Source organism: Ovis canadensis, chromosome 8 (assembly GCF_042477335.2).
Source record: "Ovis canadensis isolate MfBH-ARS-UI-01 breed Bighorn chromosome 8, ARS-UI_OviCan_v2, whole genome shotgun sequence".
NCBI lineage: Eukaryota > Metazoa > Chordata > Mammalia > Artiodactyla > Bovidae > Ovis > Ovis canadensis.
This window is the reverse complement of record NC_091252.1, coordinates 17,134,701-17,147,086: the sequence shown is the minus strand read 5'-3', so window position 1 is coordinate 17,147,086 and position 12,386 is coordinate 17,134,701. Positions and strand designations below refer to the sequence as shown.

At 38.2% G+C, this 12,386-nt stretch overlaps 1 protein-coding gene across 2 annotated transcripts in view; it reads left to right on the top strand.

Annotated features, from left to right (window-relative positions):
* Nucleotides 1-834: 834 nt before the first annotated feature.
* Nucleotides 835-12,386, top strand: part of LCA5 (lebercilin LCA5) — a 58,156-nt gene continuing 46,604 nt past the window's right edge. Inside the window, exons 1-2 of one of the 2 annotated variants that reach the window (XM_069598949.1) lie at nt 878-1,153; nt 3,995-4,072. The gene's annotated coding sequence lies outside the window, so the exon portion shown is untranslated. Of the gene's footprint in view, nt 1,154-3,994; nt 4,073-12,386 lie in introns of both variants that reach the window. The other variant, XM_069598948.1, reaches the window with a different exon arrangement.

Sequence of the window (12,386 nt, the reverse complement as noted above, 5' to 3'; positions counted from 1 at the left end):
AAGTCTAAAACAAGGCCAAGCAAGAAACGGAATTATCATAATCCACGGTCAGAAGATTGATTAGAACACCTTTGCCTTCAAGAATTAGGTTGTCTGCAGATTTTAACAATGGCGAGACAGCGGAGTGTGGTGTTAAACCATCTTGATAATCAGAAGGCTTAGAAGGGCTTAAAAGAACCTTCATCACAAAGAGTAATTTTTTTTTTAACCTTCCTCGCCTCCCGCAATTAATGCCGTTTAATACAGTCCATTATTGTTAAAGGGAAAATAGGCCATACAGCAGCTCTTAACAGTTACTGGCACGCGCCACAGACGTTTCCTTAAAAAAAAAAAAAAAAAAGCTCAAATGTTTCATATGTCATTCCATCTCAAACCCCTTCTAAAACACGGGGCGCTTTCGTCCTTCACGAAAGCCAGGACTTCGAGGCAGAAGAATCATTATGGTTACTCTACATCCTCTTGAAAATCAGCAATTTCAGTGCTGAAAACAGAGAAGCGACTGGCTGTTTCTAATTTCAAACCAAGTGATTTCCAAAAGCGATCCGAGACAATTTTCAATGGTTTTAATTAGCCAGTGGCTCATTTTTACAATTCACTTCACCAGGGGCCTTCACCTCCCAGCCACCCACGAAGCCCCTAGACCCTCTCTGCGGCCACGGCTGGCTCCGCGCAGCCTAAAAAGGGCCGGGCGCGCTTCTCTGGGCTGCGGCTCGCACAGCTTCGCCCCTCTCCTCAGCCGCCACAGCTAGAGCGGTCAGCCAATGGCCGCCTCCCCGTGTACGCAAGAAAGAGAATCCTGTAGCAACAGAAGCCAATGGGAGGTCGGGGGCGGGCATATCATTGGCTGCGCGCGCCCCGCGGTGCAGTCTGGGCCTCCGCCTCCGTTTCCCTGGAGCCGAGGTCGCCGCGCCGCGGCCGCCGACGGCCGTCCACGGCCGACTGTCCCGCCCCTGCTCTGGCGCTGTGTTCAAACCTCCCGCACCCCGGCCCCCTCCGCGCCCGCCCCGCAGCTTCCCTTGCCCCCCACCCCGCCCCGCAGCCGAATCAAGCACCCCCACCCCCTCTTTAGCCCGCAGACGCTGAGGCCCCGCGGAGAGAAGGCAAGGCGGCGGGCGCCGAGTCGGCGCTGAGGAGGGGCCGCAGCGGGTTGGAGGTGGGCTTTGGGGTGGGCGTGGAGACAAGGGGGGAGGAGGGGGTGCGGGGCGAGGCCGGGCTTTGGGGGCGCTGGCGTGGTGGCTCTCGTGGACAGGGGCGTGCGAGTGGACTTTTCAAAGGATTAGGGATGGAGGAGGACTTGGGGACGCGGGGAGGAGAAAGTCCCTAGGAAAGTAAATCTCGAGCCCGGCACTAGGAGGGTCCCGGGAAGAGGGGAATTTGAGGGGAGCGAGTTGGGGGGAAAGGTTGATTTGGTGATCGGGAAGAGAAGGAAGGGAACGCATTGCAGGAATACTTAGAGAAAGGGGTTCAGAGTTATTAGAAAACCCCAGAGGCCTCTCGACTGAAGATGGGAAAGGAGGACCAGAGTCAAGAAGGGGAAAGAGGCTGTGAGGCTTTGGGTAGCTCTGGGATGATAAATGATGGAAAATGAAGACTGGTTAGCGTGGAGAGGATCTTTGGTGCAGGCTGTGAAATTTTTATGAATCCTTCAGAGATGGGATGAGAGCAGGAACGAGTTGGCCCCCCAAAATGCCTTTCTGGCGTAGATGAGTTGGAGTGGGTGCTCAGGCACTTGGTGTTTTAAGTTGGCAGGACCACGGGATAGTGTTTAACAGTGGTGAAGAGCACGGGTCCAGTTCACCTGAGCTTCATCTCCTCTCTTTGACTCACCTGGGCTTAACCCCCCTCTCATCTCACCTGAACGTAAATCCCTCTCATGCACTTTGCTGCCTTGGATAATCTACAAACATCAATTAGTAACAGATTCCTAGCTGGGAACAAATGACTAGCATCGTATTTTCCCATTTCAGAATGGGAATGGTATAGATATCGTGAAGATTAAATTTATTAAGACTGTTCACATCTATACCTACATACGTGGAAAAAGAATTGGATATTAAATAGTCTGCCCTGAGTGGTGATTTTCAGTCGTGGAGCACCCCCCTGAAAGTCTGAAGAAAGTTTTGGCTTCTGTCTACAAAAGTACACTTGGGCACCTACATGTTTATGATGGTCCTTTATTTGAGGTTAAGAGTTTGGATTAGGTATCTCTTTGGGATCAAAGTCATCATTTAAATGATTTTTGTTGTTGTTGAAGGGCCTTCATGCAATTTGGAAAACAGTTAAACAGAAAAGGATACAGTTCTGGAGATTTCTTTACTTTTTTTCTCACTTTAGTGTGGTTATTATTTTAATCTTTTTCAGTTGTAGTTTTACATTTGAATTTTATACTACTGTTCTAAATATTTCACTTTAGGATTTTGCTGAATGTTGACTTGCATGTTTATTCAAAACAGAAGAGGAAATAATTTGTTTTGATTCTCTTAGGTTGACAGTGTCATTTTAGATGTCAAAAACTGTGACTTCCGAAAAGTGATTTTTCTTTTGTCAGTCGCATCTCTTCTGTTAAACGATCATGGAACCATGATTCTGTATGACACAGTAGAGGACTGTTAGGATAAACATGCTGACTTTCTCCTGCCTGTCATTCCTCATCTCCTGTATGGAATCCTCCTTTATCCACCACTTAATTATTGTGTTTCCTCATAATTCAGTCTTCTGCCTTCTGTTCACTCTGTGTTCTTTTCTTGGCTTAGTTCATTCTCAGGCTTTTGATAGTCTTCGCTTCCACCTTCCATATTTTTGTCAATATATAATGCATTTTTAAAAAAATCTCTTTCCTGGAACACTTGAGGTAGCTACAAATTTATATAATTGATTTTTTGGTATTTCCACATAGATTTTCCCATAGACATCCTCAACTCACTGTGTCTGATAGCCAACTCATCAGGTTTCCTCGCCAAATCTGTACTGTTGAATGGTACCATATTCACCCAATTTTTCAAGGGTTTATTTAGGTTCATTCTCCTACTCCATATATAATTGGCCACAATGTCCAGTTTATTTTACTTGATAAACATGGCTAAATCAATTCTGCATTCTGTATTTCTAAGTTACCGAACCTTAGTTCAGACTTCTATCATTTGTCACCTGATCTCAAGGCCAGTTGTTATTATTCCTTAAGCTTTATTGCTCTCAAGTTGTTGGGTTGAGGATGGATCATTGTATTTTTGAATCATTGTCAGATCTTTGTCGATGTGGTTATTTTAATCGTATTGAAGATCCTTTGGTTTCAGTGAACTTAGTATAGCATAAAAATCCTTCTTGTAATGGTCTCTTACACTTAACTCTGTCTCACTTATTATTGTCAATACTTTATCACTACCTCCAGTCAATACAGTCATTTTAAACCAGCATTGTCCAATAGAAATATAATGTGAACTGTATATGTAATTTTCAGGATCCGCACAAGAAATTACATACAGGTGAAATTAATTTTAATAATGTTTTATTTAACCCAAGATATCCAAAATGCTGTTTCAATACATATTGAATATTAAGATTATTAAAGAGGTATTTTATGTTCTTTTCATGTACTGTTTTCAAAATCCCATGTATATTTTTTACTTAACAGCTTCTTTCTGTTCTAACTAGCTGTATTTCAGGTTCTCAGTCTGTTTTGAACTATTTGCAGTTTATCTCATGCCTTTTACTTCTGCACATGTTGTTTCCTCTTACCGAAATAGGATCTTCCTTCATCAACTGTCTTCTTTTGCTAACCTTAGCTGTCATCTTGCCCCCACGGAACACAAATACACAACCCAAATCATACTTGTACGTGACCTCTGCTAATACCAAATAACTCAATTTTAGGCATTTTCTCCTCTGGCAGTCTTCCCAAACTCCCTTTTGTCCTCTAATCGTCGTTTTGAGTTTCCTCGGCTTCCGTTATTTCCCTTTATCATTAGTATTTAATACTACTTACCTTTCTTTTCAGGCTGGGAGTTTCTTAATAGTAGGGATCAGTTGACTCATTTTTGTGTCTCCGACTTTATCCATAGTCCAGTGCCTGATGGTAGGTATTCAGTAAATGCCGAATGAATGAATATTCTGCTTTCATTTGACTGACTGAAGTTTGGGAATACATACTGTAGTTAAGATGCTTTAGTTTGACCCATGTTTCCGTGTGCTATTTAAAGGAAGTTGATTATACCTTAAATCTTAAGTCTAACCTTGACTGTGATCTGACCTAGAGTCTAGGAAATTATACTTAAAATCTAAACATAGTTTGATTTTTAAGCAGAAGTCAGTGTTGTGTAAATATATGTAGAATAAGGAACCATTTAGCAACATCCTAGAATGTCAAGAAGTAGAGGAATGGAAACACTTGACTTGTTTCTAATCATTTCTCCCTTATAGGAGAGAAAGAGTTATAGCTTTAATGCAGCAATATTGTTTTTACTTTAATCTCATCTTCAGTTATTTGTGGGTTTGGTGGGAGAGAGGGTAGATATTGCTCATCTCTTTCTCTCCTGGTTTATTTTTATTTCACTCATCTAGTTGGCTATTCCGTGAATTCATATTGGCAGCAGAGGTAGCCAGGTAGCAATGTTTTATGCAAAGAAGTTGAACACAGGGAAATAACAGGAAATTAACAGTTCTTTGATTTTACGTAGTTTTTTTTTCCCTTAAAATGAATTTTTCTTAAAGTCACGTGGATGAGATGCTTATTATAATATTCAGTATACAGTGGACTCTACAGTTTTGGTTTACTTTCTGATTCATTTGAAACTGGATTTGTATATCATTTATAGGAGGCATTTCTGTTACTGCAGAAGCTTGTACTAATCTTTTTTCTGACTTGTGATGTGTACTACTTGGGACTTTTTAAAGATGAGTTGGAAAATGATAAGTGCTAAACTTGATGGCTTTCTGGCATTGCCACAGTAGCACTCCTGGCCACTTTTGGAAGATAAACAATTCTTAGAAATTGAAATTGGACAAGATTTATAGTTTTTATTTTCATCTGGTTACCCTTGTACAATTAAGAGAAACAGATGAACAACTGTTAACTGACTCATTCTTTGTCACAAAAAAATTAGTTTAAATTAGCTGGAGAGCTTTACGTGAAGTATAAATCTTCAGTGTTCTCTATTGATAATTTTTTTAAAAAAATTTTATTCACTTAATGTGACTAGTTTATATTAGTCTAATAGAAATGTTTGTAACTGCAGGTGAAATTTATTTTGTCTGAAACCCTATAGGTTATTTCCATCATTTAAAATTAACCCAGTAAGAATATTCCAACTTTATGATGGGAATGGCTCAGAGCAAAACTTTTGACTTGTTCATTTTCTCCCTTCTTAGACATTTTAGAGATTTATGTAAGTCTTATACAATTAGTTGAATGTGGGACAATTTAATTATTTTCTTTAAAATAGAAAGGTACATTTTATTGAATGAAAGTACTGATATATTCAAAATAGCATTATAGATTAATCATTCATTTCACAAAAACATTAATACATGGTATTGTGATCATTCTGGTGAACTAGACAGAGAGGATTTCTGTTCCTATGGGTCTTATATTTAACAGGAAGAGACAAATGTGAGATTATTCCCAATAGTAACAAAGTCTGTGAAGAAAATAAAGCAGAGTAATCTCACCCTTGTGAAGATCTAAGGGAAGGTCCTAGGTAAAAGGTGCAGCAGCTCTCTGAGTTGGTGTCATGTTTAGCACGTTAGAGGCACAAAAGAATGCCACTGTGGCTGCAGAAGATGAGGGGAAGAGATAATGCATGAGGTAAGGATGGAGAAGTAGGCAGGAGGGCCAGATCTTACAGGAGTTTGCAGGTCTGGCTAAGGAATCTGATGACTATTGAAAGCCACTGAAAGGTATTAAGTAGAAGGTCTGCTTGATGCTGTCTGATCTCTGTGTCAGGTAGCTTTCTGTAACTGGGGCAGCAAGAATGAAAGCAGGATATCAGTTAGGAGGCTATTGCAGAAAGAAGATGATGGTTTGGACCAGGGCAGTAGCAGTGGGGATGATAAGGAATCATCCAATTTGGAATATATTTTGGAGATAAACCAGCCTGGTTTTACAGATGGTTTGGTTGTGGGATGTAAGATTAAGAAGAAATCCAGGATGATCCTTCGATTTGTGACACGGATAATTTAGTAGATGGAAATGCCATTTAATGAGGTCAGAAAAATAGGAAAAAGTTGGTGAGCGTAGAAAGCGAACAGATCATGATTTTGTATTGGCATGTTTAGATACCCAGCTGGAGTTGTCAAACAGGAAGGTGAATATATGAATCTGGAAGGCAGGGCAAGTGAGGTCTAGATGAGATCACCTAAGAGGAGAGCGTAGATAAAAGAGGGCCTAAAACATGGTGCCTTGTGTATTCTAGCCTTTAGAGATCAGAAAGAGGAGACAGATTCACCAGAGAAGACGAAGAGATGGCCAGTGAGGCAGTGAGAAAACCAGGAAAGAGGAGGCTAAGGAAGTTATAAAGAGGGTGTTGTAGGAAGGAGGGAATGGTTAGTCTTTTCAAATGCTCTGTGAGGTCAAGGACAAATAGGACAGAAAATCGATTTTTGGATTTCGCCAGGGTGAACGTCATTGTTTGTTTTGATGAAAGCTATTTCAGGGGAATGGTCAAGATGAAAACCTGACTAGTGCAAATTTAGAAAAACGTTGGGAAGGAAGTAGAGGTTCTAGATTATCATATAATATAGTATAATATTCTAGTATAGATTGGGCTTCCGTGGTGGCTCAGTTGGTGAAGAATCCGCCTGCAATGCTGGAGACGTGGCTTCGATCCCTGGGTTGAGAAGACTATTTTAGTATAGATAGAATAGTCTTCTTTTATTGGAAGATTGGCATGGAGAAATTGGGTTGTAGATGCAATAGGGACCTGGAGCCAAGCAATAGCTTTATTAGAGCCTCTTTGTTAGTAGGAATGATCCAGTAAAGAGGGCTGAATTGCAGGTACAGTCCTTGAGATGGAGAGGAGGAGTGGGAAAGAAGGCAGGTGAGTTTAGCTCTTAAAAGGAGCAGCAGTGCTTCTTCAGTTTTAGCAGGAGAGTGCCACAGAACCATGTAGTTGCAGATGGAGGGGGCTTTAAAGATAAGATAGTTCTCACCTGATTGATGCTGTTGAAATAGTGAATAGGTCCCTCAACTAAGAGAGAACTTAGAGTCCATTTCAGATTTTACTAATTTAACTCTGTGACCTTAGGTAAAATGCCATCTTGGGTAAATCACTTTGTTTTTCTGGGTCTTAGTTTCCTTAATCTATGCAAAGAAAGGACCGATTTCTCAGGGTTCCTTCTAGTGCCAAATTGTTACGCAGTCTTGTTTAGTAGTAATTCACGGGTTTTTATTTGCTTGTACTTTGTAGCAAAGTTATTAGTTGTTATTCTAATAGTTGCGTTATCATGTCTGTACCCATTTCTTGCCTTTCATCTTTTTGGTCTAATACTTCGTGTATGTTCTTTAACTTGTTTTGTTTTCCTGTTTGCTTGTTTGAACTGTTTTTTTCTGGCAGTAGTGTTAGCCAGGCAACTGTGTTTTTACAAGGACTAAGACCTAACTTTATAAAAGAAAATTTTCACGAGTGTCTAAATTTCTATTCTCTAGGAATGCTTAGATCTTTGGATTGCAGTACATTCTAAGGAGGGCTTGTTTGTTGTCATGAAGAATTGTAACACAATATGGGATACATATTTTAAAAATAGCCTACCTTTTTTTGGCATAGATGCTAAGTAATCAGAAGTTTGGCCAAGGCAAGAAAAATATTGTCTAGTGTTCCAGGGACTTTTTTTTTTTAAATTTTATATTGGAGTATAGTTAATTTACAATGTTGTGTTAGTTTCAGGTGTACAGTAAAGAGATTGAGTTATACATATGCATATATCTATTCTTTTTCAGACTATAGAGTTCCCTGTACTGTACACTAGGTCCTTGTTGATTATCTATTTTTTATATAGTAATGTGTATATGTTAATCCCAAACTCCTAATTTATCCCTTACCCAGTGTTTCCCCTTTGGTAAACGTTAATTTGTTTTTGAAGTCTGTAAGTCTGTTTGTGTTTCCTAAATAAGTTCATTTGTATCATTTTTCTTTTAGATCCCACTTGTGAGTGACACCATATGGTACTTGTTTTTCTCTGTCTGGCTTACTTCACTTAATATGATAGATCTCTGGGTCCATCCCTGGCATCCGCTGCAGGTGGCATTGCTTCACTCTTTTAACGGCTGAGTAACACTCCATTCTATGTGTACCTTATCTTCTTTATCTGCTGTTCCGTCAGTGGACGTTTAGCTTGCTTCCACAGCTGGGCTGTTGTAGATAGTGCTACAGTGAACATTGGGGTGCATGTATCTTTTCAAATCATAGTTTTCTCTGGATATATAACCTGAGGCTGACTTTATCACTTCATGTAGTTAACATGTAATATTTTTAGGGAATATATAAAGGATACATAGAATAATTTATTGTGATTTTTTTCTTAATTGGCCATCTTTGATGGAAGAGCCAGACCCTACCTTAAAGGAACTCCTAGTGTGTTTTGCTCATCTTAATTTCCTCATTGTCTTTAAATGGCATCTGTAGCCATTAGTAATTTAGTAATTTGTGTTGACTGAGTTGAATAGATGTATGAATTGAATAGTAGTTTCATAAACTTTGGAGGAGTGATTGCTTGTATCAAATTCTCTTAAAAGTTTGAGAATTATTATTAGGAATAATTAGCCTAAAGATGACTCATCTGTGGCTGACTCATGTTGATGTATGGCAGACACCAACACAACATTGTAAAGCAATTATCCTCTAATTAAAAATAAATTTAAAAGAAAGAAATAGCCATTTACTTAAAGCAAAGAGTTATATTTGCTGTTAAAGATGTAGATCTGACCATATGTATTTTTCTTCTAGTTGGAGACAACATTAAAATCATATTAAGGATAAAAGAGAATAAACCTTTAACATTGAAAAGATGATAGAGTACCCTCAGTGGATGAGAGATTATTAATACAACACATTTCTGAAACAGGAAAGGGAAATGATGCATGGAACAGATTAGAACAGAGAGAACTATGTCGCAAGATACTCAAGAGGGAAAGAAGTATTCTGATGTATCCTGCAGATTCTCAGAGAATCTTAGGATTTAAAAAGAAAGGAAAAATTAAAAATGGGAAGAAAGAGTAATTGAAAAACTATGACTGGAATAGTTGTGTCTCAAGCCTGTGCACATCAACAGTATGATTCTCTCTGCCCTTCACCCCTTCCTCTCTTTCCCATTAAAAAATAGGGACGTCATTTCTTCTGGAAATGATAACATTTAAAAAGTAGAGTTGCTGTGGCGGACATTTGTGTTTGGAGATAACCCCTCCTCTTTGCTAACTTTCAGTAAGTCCCCCATACAGTGCTGATTCTCTGCTGTTCATCCTGAAGCAACACGTGCTTGTCAGGAGGCCATGCTCACGTGCAGTTTTGTTCATCCTTCTTTCCTATGGGTGACCAAACATTCACAGAAATAAAATCAGCAGTATTTAAAAAGCCTAGGCTAAACAAAGTGAAAAGCTGTAGCTGTGTGAAACGTAATTTCTGCATCAGAAGAGATCTTAAACAAAATGTCTATTTAGAGTGTTCTCAGGGGAGGAAAAAAGTATTGCCTCATTAAAGCAAGAATAGAATAATTGTTTGAAAAAATCAAAACAGAGAGTTCTTAGAAAATAAGGTTTTTGCACAAAGTCAAAAATCCTGGATGGTTTTGAAGATAAATGGAGTAAATGTCTTTGAAAATAGAACAAAAAGACAAAAAGAGAAAGTCTGTTATTTAACCAGTAGAAGTTTAAAAAAGAGTAAAGGGAAAGTCAGTTATCAAAAATGTAACCTAAGCACAATAAGGAAGAGGGAAGCAAAGGGCAACACAATGAATGAAAAAAAACACAAAAACCTCACACCTATGTGTATATCTTTGTGACATTTCAGTATAGCAAGAGGAAAGGTCCTAAAGGCAACTAAGTTTTGTTTTGTTTTCTTTAAAGATTACCTATAAAGAATGAGAATCAAGTGGACATAACTAGAGTGTAAGCTCCGAAAGGCAGAGATTTTTTTGTTGTTGTTGTTGTTTTTTCATTACTATTGCATAATGAGAGCACAAGAAACATATGGTGAATAAAAGAATGACTGTCACATCCCATAAGCGGCTCTGAGGTTTTAAAGACAGTGCAGCGGTGTCTCCAAAGTTCTGAGAGAGAATGACTTAGAATTTGGAACCTAGAAAAATAATCAAGTATGCGGCAAAATTCTCAGGCATACAAAGACTCAGAGCTTTCACTTCAGATAACCCTTCCAGAAGAAGTTGCGTGAGAATATGGAGCAGTGAAACACAATGAAAACGAGTAAAAATAACATGGACTACTAGAAAAGGTAGATTAACACAGAAGTACAATAAAAATAATTCCAGAATGGCAGCAGTACAGCAAGTAGAAAGTAATTAGTTTAAATTAGAATAGGAAATTACTTCAAGAAAAAAATGTCTTTAAGAAGAATAACAGATTTCAGGCTACAGATAGAATGACTAAGAGACTGATAGATATCAGTGACATGGTAAGAAGGATGTTTTTTTCCTCTCAAGAAAAAAGGACAGAAATTCCAAAGAAAAAACTGCATAACCAACTTGTAGTTGCATGTTGCAGCCATTTAAAAATGAGATGTGAGTTAAATCCTTATCTTTCATAGCCTAAAATTACTAATTGAAGAAATAGTATAAGCATACTACTATATATAAAACAGTTAACCAACAAGGAACTGCTATAAAGCACAGGAAACTATACTCAATATTTTGTAAAGACCTGTAAGGGAAAAGAATCTGAAATTGAATATGTATGTGTGTATATATATGTGTGTATATATAATTATTGTACACCTGAAACTTCCCAGGTAGAGCTAGTGGTAAAGAACTCTTGCCAATGCAGGAGACTTAAGAGACTCAGATTCGTTCCCTGGGTCGGAAAGAACCCCTAGAGGGGGCATGGCACCCCACTCCAGTGTTCTTGCCTGGAGAATCCATGGACAGAGGAGCCTGGCGGGCTGCAGTCCATAGGGTCGCAAAGAGTTGGACACGGCTGAAGCGACTTAGCATGCATGTACACACACTGAAACTAACACAATATTTTAAATCAACTATACGTCAGTAATAAAAAGAAATAGTAAAAGCAAAAAAGTATAGTCCATTAAAATGGTTGTCCCAGGGAACAAGACTTGGATAGTGGGGCAATGGATATTTCCTTTTTTTTTTTTTTAAAGATGCATATATTGGGGGCAGGGGGTGGGTAGGGAGAGAGCTAGTGTTGGTGCATAGGAGATGAATGACAGGTAGTGTTTTTGTGGATTCTTACCCTTTGCAAGAAGAGTTAGGTGGATTCCTGACTTAGGGGGGATAGGTCATAGGGAACTACTTCTGCTATATGCTATAAACAGAAATAATCCTCAGCTGTATCATATAGTTAACTTTTAATTATGCTATTAAAATTAAAACTGAAAGTCTTTGACAGGGAACGTTAATCAGAATTTACCGAGCATCTTGTATGTTTGTATTATAAATATAATTATTGATATTTAGCAAGTGCTTACTGTGGGATAGTTAATTATTACATTTAGTTGTCACAGCAGTTTTCTAAGGAAGATACCATTATTATTTCCATTTTACAGATGAGAAAATTGAGATTTAGATGTAGACTGAGATTTGCACAGCTGATAAGTGATGGATCCACTTAATTGCCTTAATTCATTATCCTTTTTCCTCGGACAATTTTTTACATGTGTAAATATTTTCTTTCATGATTTGCAAAGTGAAAGATTCAGACTGATTTATATATTTGTAATATTAGTCCTTGCCTTTGCTGATTTCAGCTCAAATAGCTAATTGTAACAGAGAGTGAGATTGCTAGGCAATAAAATCTAAGTTAGTTTGCTTGATTTTTTAAAAATCTTTTTTTTTTAAACAGCATTGTTTTCCTCTCTTTATTTTCCACTGTAGGTCACTAGTACATGGAAATACAATTGATTTTCATAAGTTCACCTTTCCTTCATGAACCATTTATTTATTTATTAAAAAATTCTTTTTTTTACTAAGGGAAATTTCAAACAAATACAAAAGCAGTGATATTAGAGTAATGAAGCTGCAGGTGTCCACAGTTTTTACATTGTTTTACTAACTCATGGCCAGTCTTATTTACTATATACTTTTACCTCCTTCCCCGTGGATTATTTTGAAGTAAACTCCAGGCATTATTTAATTTTATCTATAAATATCTCAACATCTACCTTGAAATATAAGGACTCTTTTTAAAAAAATAACCATAATATCGTGATCTT